The sequence below is a fragment of the Lolium perenne genome, chromosome 6 (genome assembly GCF_019359855.2).
Source record: "Lolium perenne isolate Kyuss_39 chromosome 6, Kyuss_2.0, whole genome shotgun sequence".
NCBI classification, from domain to species: Eukaryota; Viridiplantae; Streptophyta; class Magnoliopsida; order Poales; family Poaceae; genus Lolium; species Lolium perenne.
This window is the reverse complement of record NC_067249.2, coordinates 5,518,588-5,529,889: the sequence shown is the minus strand read 5'-3', so window position 1 is coordinate 5,529,889 and position 11,302 is coordinate 5,518,588.

Here is an 11,302-nt window from a genome sequence, read left to right as displayed (position 1 = left end):
CCGGATCCTTGGAGGCCCATGGAGGTAGCCGGATCCTTGGAGGTCTATGCCAGGAGTCAGATCCGTGAAGGCCCATGAAGGAAGCCGGATCCATGACGACAAGTTAGGCATAGGTGGATCCTTGACGTACACAGCAATGTAATATTCCGTAGTTAGGCAACTTGTATTCCGAGTAGGACTCTCCATAGAAACCCTAGATCCGGAAGCCTATATAAGCCGGATCCTGGGAGCCCTTAGGGCAGCTCTCGAACTAGCAACGAGACAACCACAACTCATTATAACAACGCGAAAGCGCCCAGATAATTCCAGACAAGCAGCAGGAGGCCCTGTCCTCGCGCAGGTGTTCCGAAGCTGGGTAAATCGCGTACCACCATCCCGAGGACACTCCGCCCAATGGCCCCTACATCTTCTTCCCTCCATGAGGATCCCTCCTCTGGAGTACCGTCGAATAGGCAACGACAATGGTGGTGGCGATATCGCCTTGTTTTTTCCAGAAATGACGACGAGGAGCGGCCAAAGTATGATGCTGCATCTGTGTCGTTCGGGTGTCGACAAAGGCGTCGATTCTCTGCGAAATAGAAAGGCCAAAAGGTCTCACACGAGGCGCAAGAACCAGAGGAGTCTAACGGTACCAAAAACGAGCGGCGAGGTACCTTGGGTTCGCCGGAATCAACGAAAAACAGTGGCGGCAGGCGAATCTCCGGCGTGTCGATTCGTAGCAGCCTGGCGGCGATAGAGTGCGGGACTTGGGGGAAAATGGAGAGGGAGCCGAGGGCTTTAAGGGAAAGGGCTCGGCTCGGCCGGAGAGGCGCGGAGAGTGGAGCTCGTGGGGCGGGTTCGTGCGGTTTCGCAGGGAACGTGCTCGTTCTGTTCCAATGAGAGGTTGGAGATGGCCCGAGGCGACTAGCTTTGGCTGGTCACGTTTTTTTTTTCCTTTTTCTTTTGCTTCTCTTAATCCTTTGTACAAACTGAATGTTAAGTCACAAAATTTGACTCATTTAAGTTACGAAAATTTTGTAAAAATCTCAATACTGCATGTGAAGAAAATATGGGGCGTCCAAACAAAACACAAAGATATATATATTTTGTGCATTTGGCCTAATGGGCTATTTGTCCAAAACTAGAAATAGGCTTTTTGTTTTTTTTAAGTAAACCATGTTTGTAAACGTTTTGAAAACTGAAACACTTCCCAAGCTGACATTTTTATTTTTATTTTATCGGGCCATTTGGCAAACCTTCAAACTAAGTTTTCTGTTTGAAACAAAATTAAATTCATATATTTTGAACACCACTTTAGAAGGTTTAGGAAGAAAATACAATGAAGTTGGATAGTCATCATTATTGGCTCGCTAAGAAATATTTTTAAATCAAGTTTGATAGAAGTTAAAACAAGTTTGAAAAGTTTCTTTTCCTTGAGAATTTACAAGAGGTTCAATCAACTTTATTTATTAATTAATCATTCCAAAACTTGGAAAGTTTTGGGATGTTACAGCCGGCTTCCAATTTCTTCCGATCCTTCTTGGATTTTTATGAACTCCAGCAACATCATCTTCCAGCAAATGCCGTCTTCATTCTCTCCTCCTTCGTGGCTTTCTGCGAAGGGTATGCCGGGCTTTGGCCCTCTCTCAAGCTGTGGGCCCGGCTGTATACTCTCCGGATTAATTCCATCCAAGATCCCACTGTACCGCTCCCCAAGCCGATCGTACAGTGTGGAGCTTGTATAGTGGTTCCTCGCCAGAAGAGCCCACACGTGAAGATGGCCGGTTTAGAATCATGCCGGAAGTGGCAGAGGACTTTCTTCTATGTCAAGAATACCGGCGCCGCTGACTTGATTAATCTTCCGGCTTATGTTGCTGGCGAACCCTCCTGGGTCATTTGGTTATACAACCCCAAGCAATCCGACAAGGAGACCAATCGGATCTTTCAGTATATCGAGGGGCTCCAAGAGGATCACGAGCGAACGGCAGACGACATCGTGCGCACTTTTATCACGCGCCAGGTTCTGCCGCTTCAGCGCCGTGTTCACAAGATATGCCAGATGAGTGGGCCTCTAGACCCCACTAGGATTTTAACTTTCAAACTTTCGAAGCCGGATGTGGTCGTCAAGGTCAAGGCCATCGCCAAGACCAAGATGCTGATCGATTGGAAGTGGGGTCTGGAACCCTTCTCCCGTGCCAATCCGCCCCCCAATGTAAGGGCTTCGCGGGACTCCGGAATACCTTTTCCGGAATGTTCAAATTAGCATCTTTCTAACTACTAACTCGTCCTTTTCAGAACTTTCGTCGCCAAGCTCGCGAGGAACCTGCCGAGTTCACCGCTGACCGAACGGTGTGGGATCAAGAGGATCCAGATTCTGTTCAAAACACCCCGGTACACGACATGGACGCCATCCTTGATTCTGGCTCCGGTAAGACTTCTGCACACACTTCATCAAGAGCTCAAGCCAATGATTCCGGCAGCGATGATGATGACTGCGTAATGCTAGAGGTATATGACCCTGTGCCCATCTCCTACGCATATCCCGCGGATTCGGCTTCCGCTGATCCGGAAACTCAGGTGGTGGAGAACGCCGTCCTGCTCACCGTCGCGAAGCCTACAGTGGCCAAGACTTCCCGTGCTAAGAGGACTCAGGATTCCGGACCCAGCGTCACCGTAGCCCCCAAGCGCCGAAAAACACATAGCCAAGGGCCGGCTAGGGCCCAGAAAAGATCCAGAGCCATTCCGACCTCCACCGGGTAAGATTTTATTCCGGCTTGTCTTCCGCGTTCATTTCATCCCGGTATAACTGTACTTCTTTTATCAATTATTGTTTTCCTGTTTTCAGCGCCGGGCTCGAGGTTAACCGGAGCGCGCCCGGAAGGACTCCCCTGCCCCCCAAGACAAACAACACACCGCAGGACGAAGAAGATGAAGAAGAAGCTCCTCTCCAGATGCCCAGCCCCTCTAAGGGCAAGCGCAATACTGACCGGGTTTCCTCGTCTGGGCTTGATGCCGGTGGATCCCGCTCAACTCCTGAGGAGCCACCAACAAGTGAGGGGAACACGCCCCCGAATAAGGAAGATCACCGTGATGGGGCTGGCTTTATGTCGCCACCTGACCGAGATGAAGACCCTGGCGCCGGCAACATGGGCGCCGGCTTTGACCAATCCGGACCGTCGGAACCCGAAGTGGTTTCGTCCGTCCTTGACAAAAGTTCAGCTGATGCTCCACCGGTTTCCTCTATACCGGTTCCACCTTCACCTCCGCCGGCAACTTCAGACCGGCAGGTTCTACCGTGATCCCGCCAGCACCACCGACCAAGTCACCCGGCAAGACCATCTCTTCCCCCGGCAAGCCTCCGGTTGCTCCTTGCGTCGGCAAGAGCAAGAAGAAGGTTGCTTCCCGGAGGGCTCCTAAGGTCACCCCGGATTAGCTCTCCAGTGCTCTGCAAGCCACCGTGGCTGCCCCGACCAGCTTCAAGGCTCTCACGCTCCATACCAGCAGGGCCGCCGCTTCTATCAGTGACAATCTGGTGATGCATACCGGCCGGAAAATGGAGAAAAGCCGGAGTGATGAAAGCTTGGGCTCGCTGGAGCATTATGCCGATGCATGGAACAACTCGGACTTAACCGATGTTACCTCTGGGCTTGGGAAGGACGGCCAAGCCACCATTGATTCTCGCGGGCCTCGACCAATAATCCAATAGCTGGGCGGGCTTAAACGCTGCATGTGAGAAACCGACATGGCATGGTTTGATGTCGACAAGAACGTGTCGGTAAGCATCTCTCTTCTGAGATAATTTTCATAGCACAGTTATAATTAATACTTGCTTAGATATGAAACATATGTATCCTCATAGTCCCCGAGATTTGGGTTAAGTGAGAAACACTTAGCGCGAATCTTTGCGAAATTCGATACTCATAGTCCCCTAGTTTCGGGTTAAGGGCGCAGCGCTTAGCGCGAAACTACTTAAAAATCCGGTATCCATAGTCCCCGAGTTTCGGGTTAAGCGCGTAGCACTTAGCACGAAACTGCTTAAAAATCCGGTATCCATAGTCTCTTCCGGAATAACCTCCTTTCTGGTTTAATATCTTACCGGTGGTGCTGGAGTCCCGGAAGAAGCTATATGAGGACCTGCTACGGGAGCACCGAGAGCTTTCAAACGCTCACAAGACGCTTCAAATTGCACACCAAGGTTAGCTCTTGCTTTCATCTTTTTCTTTGACCAGCATCTTTTTCATGCCGGTTATGCTTTACCGGTTTTGCTTTTATTCAGCCAAACCTCAGGACTCCTCCCAGCTGGAAGAACTTGTCAGCCGTGTATTGGCCCTCCAAGGTTTGTTTCTTGTGTTTTGTGTTTGCACTTCTCATGTTACATTTGCTCATATTCACTATTCTGGTATAGGCGAAAAGGAGACTCTCTCTTCTCAGCATCTGGCTGAACTTCAAAAACAGAGGGAGGAAACTGCTCGCCTGAAAGTGGAGCTGATCCAGCTGACGCTGCAGCATAATACTGATTTAAAGCAAGCTGTTGAGGCTGGCAAGGACGAGCTGGACCACGCCCGGAAGGAGCTAACTGAGCTGCACGCCCGCGAGATAAAAGAGGTACAGGACCAGCTGCATGGGGAGCTCAAAGCCGAGAAGGATCTGCGCGAGCTAGAGAAAAAGCACAATGATGCCCTTCAAGAAGTTCGAAGCACTCAGGCTAAGATCATCGCTGACTTGGATGAAAAAGTCCGGAGTAAGTTTTTTCCGTCTTTTGTGAGTTTCTTCGTTATACCGGCTTCTTCTTATACCGGCATCATTTATTATTTCCTGGAGTCCCAAGCTCGAGCCGTTGAGGCCGTTGCGAAGACCCGGCATGGAGATCCGGCATCTGATGCCGATGCTTGGACTACTGAGGAGTAATTGACGGCCTTGTCTGCCCGTGTTTCTTACATGGGTAAACTCGGCAAGTTGCCTGACGCCGCCATCCGCGTATTTTCCACCATGTGGCTCGAGGAAAAGGTACCGGACCACGTTGAGGTCATCGCCTAATGGGAAGCATCGCCCGGCTTAATGAATGGAGTCGTTCTGCCGCATGCTCTGGTGCTGATACCGCACTAAGGTTCGTCTACTCTTGGTATGAGGGCATCGACCTTGATGCGCTGGAAACTCTTCGGTCCGGTGCTACCACTGATACTGATCCGGCACTCCAGGCCAAATGCCAGCAGCGGGCTTACCAGCTCGCTCACTATGCTCCGACAAGCCAATTCATTCCGGCTCCGCTGGAACTTGAAGACGAGGAGAGTGACGATGAAGAGGGCGATGCTGAGGATGAAGAAGCCGTGGATGAAGAGATTATCGCTGAAGATCCCACCTCGAAGCCAGTCGACCCCGCACCCCAAGATCCGGCTTCTTCCAGCCAAGCTCCTGGAAGCTCCCCTTCTGATGCCCCCGAAGCCGGTGCGGCTTAAGAAACTGTTATCTGGTGTCTCAAAACATTGAATTCGTTAAAAGCCCGGTATGCCGGGTTGGTTATGTAATATACAGTTTAAGTCCTATTGGTTTGATGCTACTCTTATACTATGCCATTTAAGACCTTAATTATTAAGTACTCCGGGTTCAGTCCCTGAGTTCAATTTAGTGTTTGCTTAGTTATTTGACTTTGGCTCTGTCTACCTCTTTTGGGCGTTCGACGTATGAGTTCCAAAGCCCTTTTGCCAAGCAAACAATCTTTGAAGTTTAGGAAAAAAAATCGAGTAAGCCAAAAAATTTGCAAAAAACCGGTATAACCGGGGTTAGTTAAATCTTATTCCGGATCGCTTATTTTTGTCTTCTTATTCGTTTTTCACGTGTTCAAGTTCCTCCGGTTTTTCTTGCTTGCCATGAAGCCGGGTTGCAGACACCAGCTAAGTCGAAGATCAACCTTCGGTTTAAACACACTACTAAGCCGGAACATAAAATTTGAAATAAGCCAACCGGCATACACAGAAAAAAAACATATAACATGCAAGTTTGATAAAGGCAGTCCCCGGGTTTCATTCGGGATGCCGGCATTTCATTTATAGTAAATATTGAGAGGGTACAAGAACACCTTACATCACATCCTCAGGAATAGAAAGGGCGAAGAAGAGCTACATTCCATGGGCATTTGGTTTCGTCACCCGACTTATCTGCGACGCCTTTCTTTGCCTCCTGCGCATCTATAAGATAATACGCATCATTTTGCAGAGCTTTGCTCACTATGAGTGGTCCCTCCCATGGGGATGCTAGCTTATGATGTCCTGCAGTGCGTTGCACTAGACGTAGCACTAGGTCTCCTTGTTGGAAAACCCGTGGATTTACCGTCCGGCTGTGATAGCGTCGGAGGTTTTGCTGGTAAACAGCTGATCTGGTGAGTGCCAATTCTCTTGCTTCTTCGAGCAGATCGACATTATTTTCCCGGGCCTCTTTGACCTCTTCCTCTGTATATAACTGCACTCGTGGTGAGTCATGGATGATGTCGGTTGTGATAACCTCTTCTGCTCCATATATCATGAAAAATGGCGTGTATCCGGTTGACCGGTTTGGTGTGGTTCTTAGACTCCACAACACAGATGGTTGTTCATCAAGCCAACATCTCGGAGTTTTTTCCAGAGGCTCGATAAGCCGTGGCTTTATTCCGGACAGCACCAGAGCGTTTGTTCTTTCCACTTGCCCATTGGTTTGAGGGTGCGGCACTGAGGCAATATCAAGCCGGATGTTTTTATCCTCGCAAAACCGAGCAAATTCTCCCACAGCAAAATTTGTCCCATTGTCCGTAATGATGCCGTGCAGGTATCCATACCGCAGGATGATGTCCTTCAGGAACTTCACGCCTGTGTGTCCATCGCATTTCCGGATTGGTTTGACTTCCACCCACTTGGTAAATTTATCCACCATGACCAAAATGTGAGTCATGTTCCCTCATGCCGGCCGGAAAGGTCCAACCATATCAAGGCACCATACCGCGAACGACCAAGTTATTGGGATGGTCTTTAAGCTGGAGGCTAGAGTGTGATTCTGCTTGCTGTATCTCTGGCATCCGTTGCACTTCCGGACCATGTCTTCCACATCTTCCAGCGCAGTGAGCCAATAGAACCCATGCCGGAAAGCTTTCGCGAAAAGGCTCGTCATGAGGCATGGTGCCCACATTCCCCTTGGTGGATTTCCCGGAGTATCTCCTTGCCTTCTTCTGGCTCCACACAGCGCTGCAGCACTCCTGTAACACTTCTCTTGTACATCTCACCATTGATGATGGTGTAAGCTTTTGCTCTCCTCTGAATCCTTCTGGCCTCGACTTCCTCAGCCGGTAAACCGCCATTGACCAAAAATTCCATGATCGGTTTTACCCAAGATGGTGCTTCCCGAACGACAAAAACTGGCATATCAACCTCCATGCAATCCACCGACATAGCCTCTTCCGGCTTCGACCCCGAAGTCCCCGGGTTAGATGAAGCAGTCCCTGGGTTTACTTTGTCAATGTCCATCGGGACCACACGTGATTCCAGAACAAAGATTGATTCAGATTCCGGGCTCGGCTTGATCGACGGCTTCCGGAGATGAGCCAAGGCTATTCCGGGAGGGATTTCTTGCCTAGATGAGCCTAGTTTAGATAAAGTATCCACTGCTTCGTTCTCTGCTCGCGGCACATGGTGAAACTCACAACCTTCAAAGAAACCGGCAATTTTCTGCACATGAAACCGGTACGATGCCATGTTGGCATCCTTTGCGTCCCAATCTCCGGAACATTGATGTACCACCAAATCCGAGTCTCCATAGCAAATGATCCGGCGTACTCCCACTTCTTTTGCCAGCTTGAGCCCATGTACTAAAGCTTCATACTCAGCGACATTGGTAGATGCCCTGAAATGGATCTGCATCACATATCTGAGGTTATCCCCCTTTGGTGAGGTGAGTACTACTCCGGCACCAAGGCCTTCCTTGAGCTTTGAGCCATGAAAGTGCATTTTCCAGTATTCCATTTCTAGCTTGAATGGCTTATATTGTATCTCGGCCCAATCCACGAGGAAATCTGCCAACGCTTGCGACTTCATGGCATCCATTCTTTCGTACCGAGGCACGTAAGGAGATAGTTCAATCGCCCACTTGGCTATCCTGCCGCTGGCATCTTTATTGCCGATGATCTCCGAGATTGGAGCCTCACACACTACCGTCATTGGATGTTCTTCGAAGTAATGCTTAAGTTTCCTGGAGGACATGAACACGCCACAGGTCATTTTTTGGTAATGGGGATAGTTCTGTTTCGAAAGGGAGAGTACTTTGCTTAGGTAGTATACTTGCCTTTCCACGGTTTTTCCTTCCTCTTCTCTTTCCACAACCACCACAGCACTTACGACCCGGTTTGTCGCCGCTATGTATAACAACATTGGTTCTTTGGGCAGTGGAGATGCCAGTACTGGTGCTGTGGCCAACATTATCTTCAGCTCCTTGAATGCTGCATCAGCTTGCGAAGTCCAGATGAACTTATCCGACTTTTTCATCAATGCATACAAGGGCAAAGTTTTTTCTCCCAACCAGCTCACAAACCGGCTTAGAGATGCCAAGCACCCGGTGAACTTTTGTACATCGTTTAGAGTTTGTGGCAACTCCATTCTTTCTATCGCCCGGCTTTTAACCGGATTAGCTTCTATGCCGCGGCTCGAAACTAGGAAGCCTAGTAATTTTCCAGCCGGCACACCGAAGGTGCACTTTGCTGGATTAAGTTTCATCCGGAATCTTCTGAAGTTATCAAATGTTTCTCTCAGATCACCGATTAGGGTATCCTTTTCTTTTGTTTTTATGACAACATCATCGACATGCACTTGCACATTTTTACCGATTTGGTTATCTAAGCATTTTTGCATACATCGCTGGTATGTTGCGCTGGCATTTCTCAAACCAAAAGGCATAGTGACATAGCAATAAGCCACGTGCGGGGTAATAAACGCAGTTTTTATTTGATCTTCCTTTTTCAGGGGAATCTGGTGGAAACCAGAATAAGCATCTAGAAAAGATAACAACTCACACCCAGTAGTGGAATCAATCACTTGATCAATCTGAGGTAACGGAAACGGATCTTTGGGACAAGCCTTGTTCAGATGCGTGTAGTCAATACACATGCGCCAAGCTTTCAGCGCTTTTGGGTCTTCCTCCTTCTTCTTCTTGACGAGGACTGGATTGGCCAGCCATTCGGTATGCAAGACTTCCACAATGAAGACGGATACCAGCAGCTTGGTGACTTCCTCACCGATGATCTTCCGTCAGTCTTCAGCGAAGCGGCGCAAGGGCTGCTTTACCGGCTTAGCGTCTTTCTGGATATTTAAAGAGTGCTCAGCCAACTCCCTCGGCACACCCACCAAGTCATCAGTAGACCAGGCGAAGATGTTCCGATTCTCACGGAGGAAGTTGACGAGCGCGCTTTCCGATGCCTCACTTAATCCGACACCGATACGGACGGTGCGCTCCGGGTATGCCGGATCCAGAACAATGTCCTTTGTCTCCTTTGGTGGTTTGAAAGCCGTTCCGCCGAGCGGGTTGCTCATTGCCGCCATGTTCAGCTATGCCGATTGTGCCAGCGCGACAGCAGTCTGGATTCTTCTCTTCTCCTCCGCTATGACCAATGATTCGGCCAAGCATGATCCAGCTGAAGCGGTTTCCAGCGAGATCTTGTAGTAGCCCACCACCGTTATGATTCCGTTGGGTGCCGGTATCTTCATCTTGAGGTAAGCCACATGAGTTGAGGCCATGAACTTCGCTAATGCTGGCCTCCCCAGCAAAGCGTGATATGGGCTGTCGAGATCAACCACTTCAAACAGAATGTTCTTAACTCGGCAGTTGTCCTTGCCACCAAACAAGACATCCACTCGAACTTCGCCCAATGGTGAGCACGATAAACCCGGAACTTTGCCGTGGAACGTGGTGTGGCTCGGCTCCAGCATGTTCTCGGTGATTCCGAGCGTATGCATCGTGTGCTGGTACATTATATTGATACTGCTGCCATTATCCACCAGCACCTTGCTAAACCGGACTCGTACTGATGGTCCGTGCATTATGGGGTCAACCACCAGTGCATAACCACCGGGATTGGGCATCACTTTTGGGTGATCCTTGATACGTCTCAAACGTATCTATAATTTCTTATGTTCCATGCTAGTTTTATGACAATACTCACATGTTTTATATACACTTTATATCATTTTTATGCATTTTCCGGTACTAACCTATTAACAAGATGCCGAAGCGCCAGTTCCTGTTTTCTGCTGTTTTTGGTTTCGGAAATCCTACACAGGAAATATTCTCGGAATTGGATGAAACAAACGCCCAGGGTCTTATTTTTCCACGGAGCTTCCAGAAGACCGAAGAGGATACGAAGTGGGGCCACGAGGGGCCGACACCACAAGGCGGCGCGGCCAAGGTGGGGCCCGCGCCGCCCTATGGTGTGGGGCCCCCGTGCCTCCTCCGACTCTGCCCTTCCGCCTACTTATACTCTCCGTCGCGAAAACCCTAGTACCGAGAGCCACGATACGAGAAAAGTTACGGAGACGCCGTCGCCGCCAATCCCATCTCGGGGGATTCAGGAGATCACCTCCGGCACCCTGCCGGAGAGGGGAATCATCACCGGAGGACTCTACATCATCATGCCCGCCTCCGGATTGATGCGTGAGTAGTTCATCCTTGGACTATGGGTCCATAGCAGTAGCTAGATGGTTGTCTTCTCCTCTTGTGCTATCATGTTTAGATCTTGTGAGCTGCCTATCATGATCAAGATCATCTATTTGTAATACTACATGTTGTGTTTGGTGGGATCCGATGAATATGGAATACTATGTCAAGTTGATTATTGATCTATCATATATGTGTTGTTTATGATCTTGCATGCTCTCCATTGCTAGTAGAGGCTCTGGCCAAGTTGATACTTGTAACTCCAAGAGGGAGTATTTATGCTCGATAGTGGGTTCATGCCTCCATTGAATGCAGGACGGTGACGAGAAAGTTCTAAGGTTGTGGATGTGCTGTTGCCACTAGGGATAAAACATCGATGCTTTGTCTAAGGATATTTGTGTTGATTACATTACGCACCATACTTAATGCAATTGTCACATGTTGTTTGCAACTTAATGTTTGGAAGGGTGCGGATGCTAACCCGAAGGTGGACTTTTTAGGCATAGATGCATGCTGGATAGCGGTCTATGTTCTTTGTCGTAATGCCCTAAGTAAATCTCATATTAGTCATCATGATATGTATGTGCATTGTTATGCCCTCTCTATTTGTCAATTGCCCAACTGTAATTTGTTCACCCAACATGCTATTTATCTTATT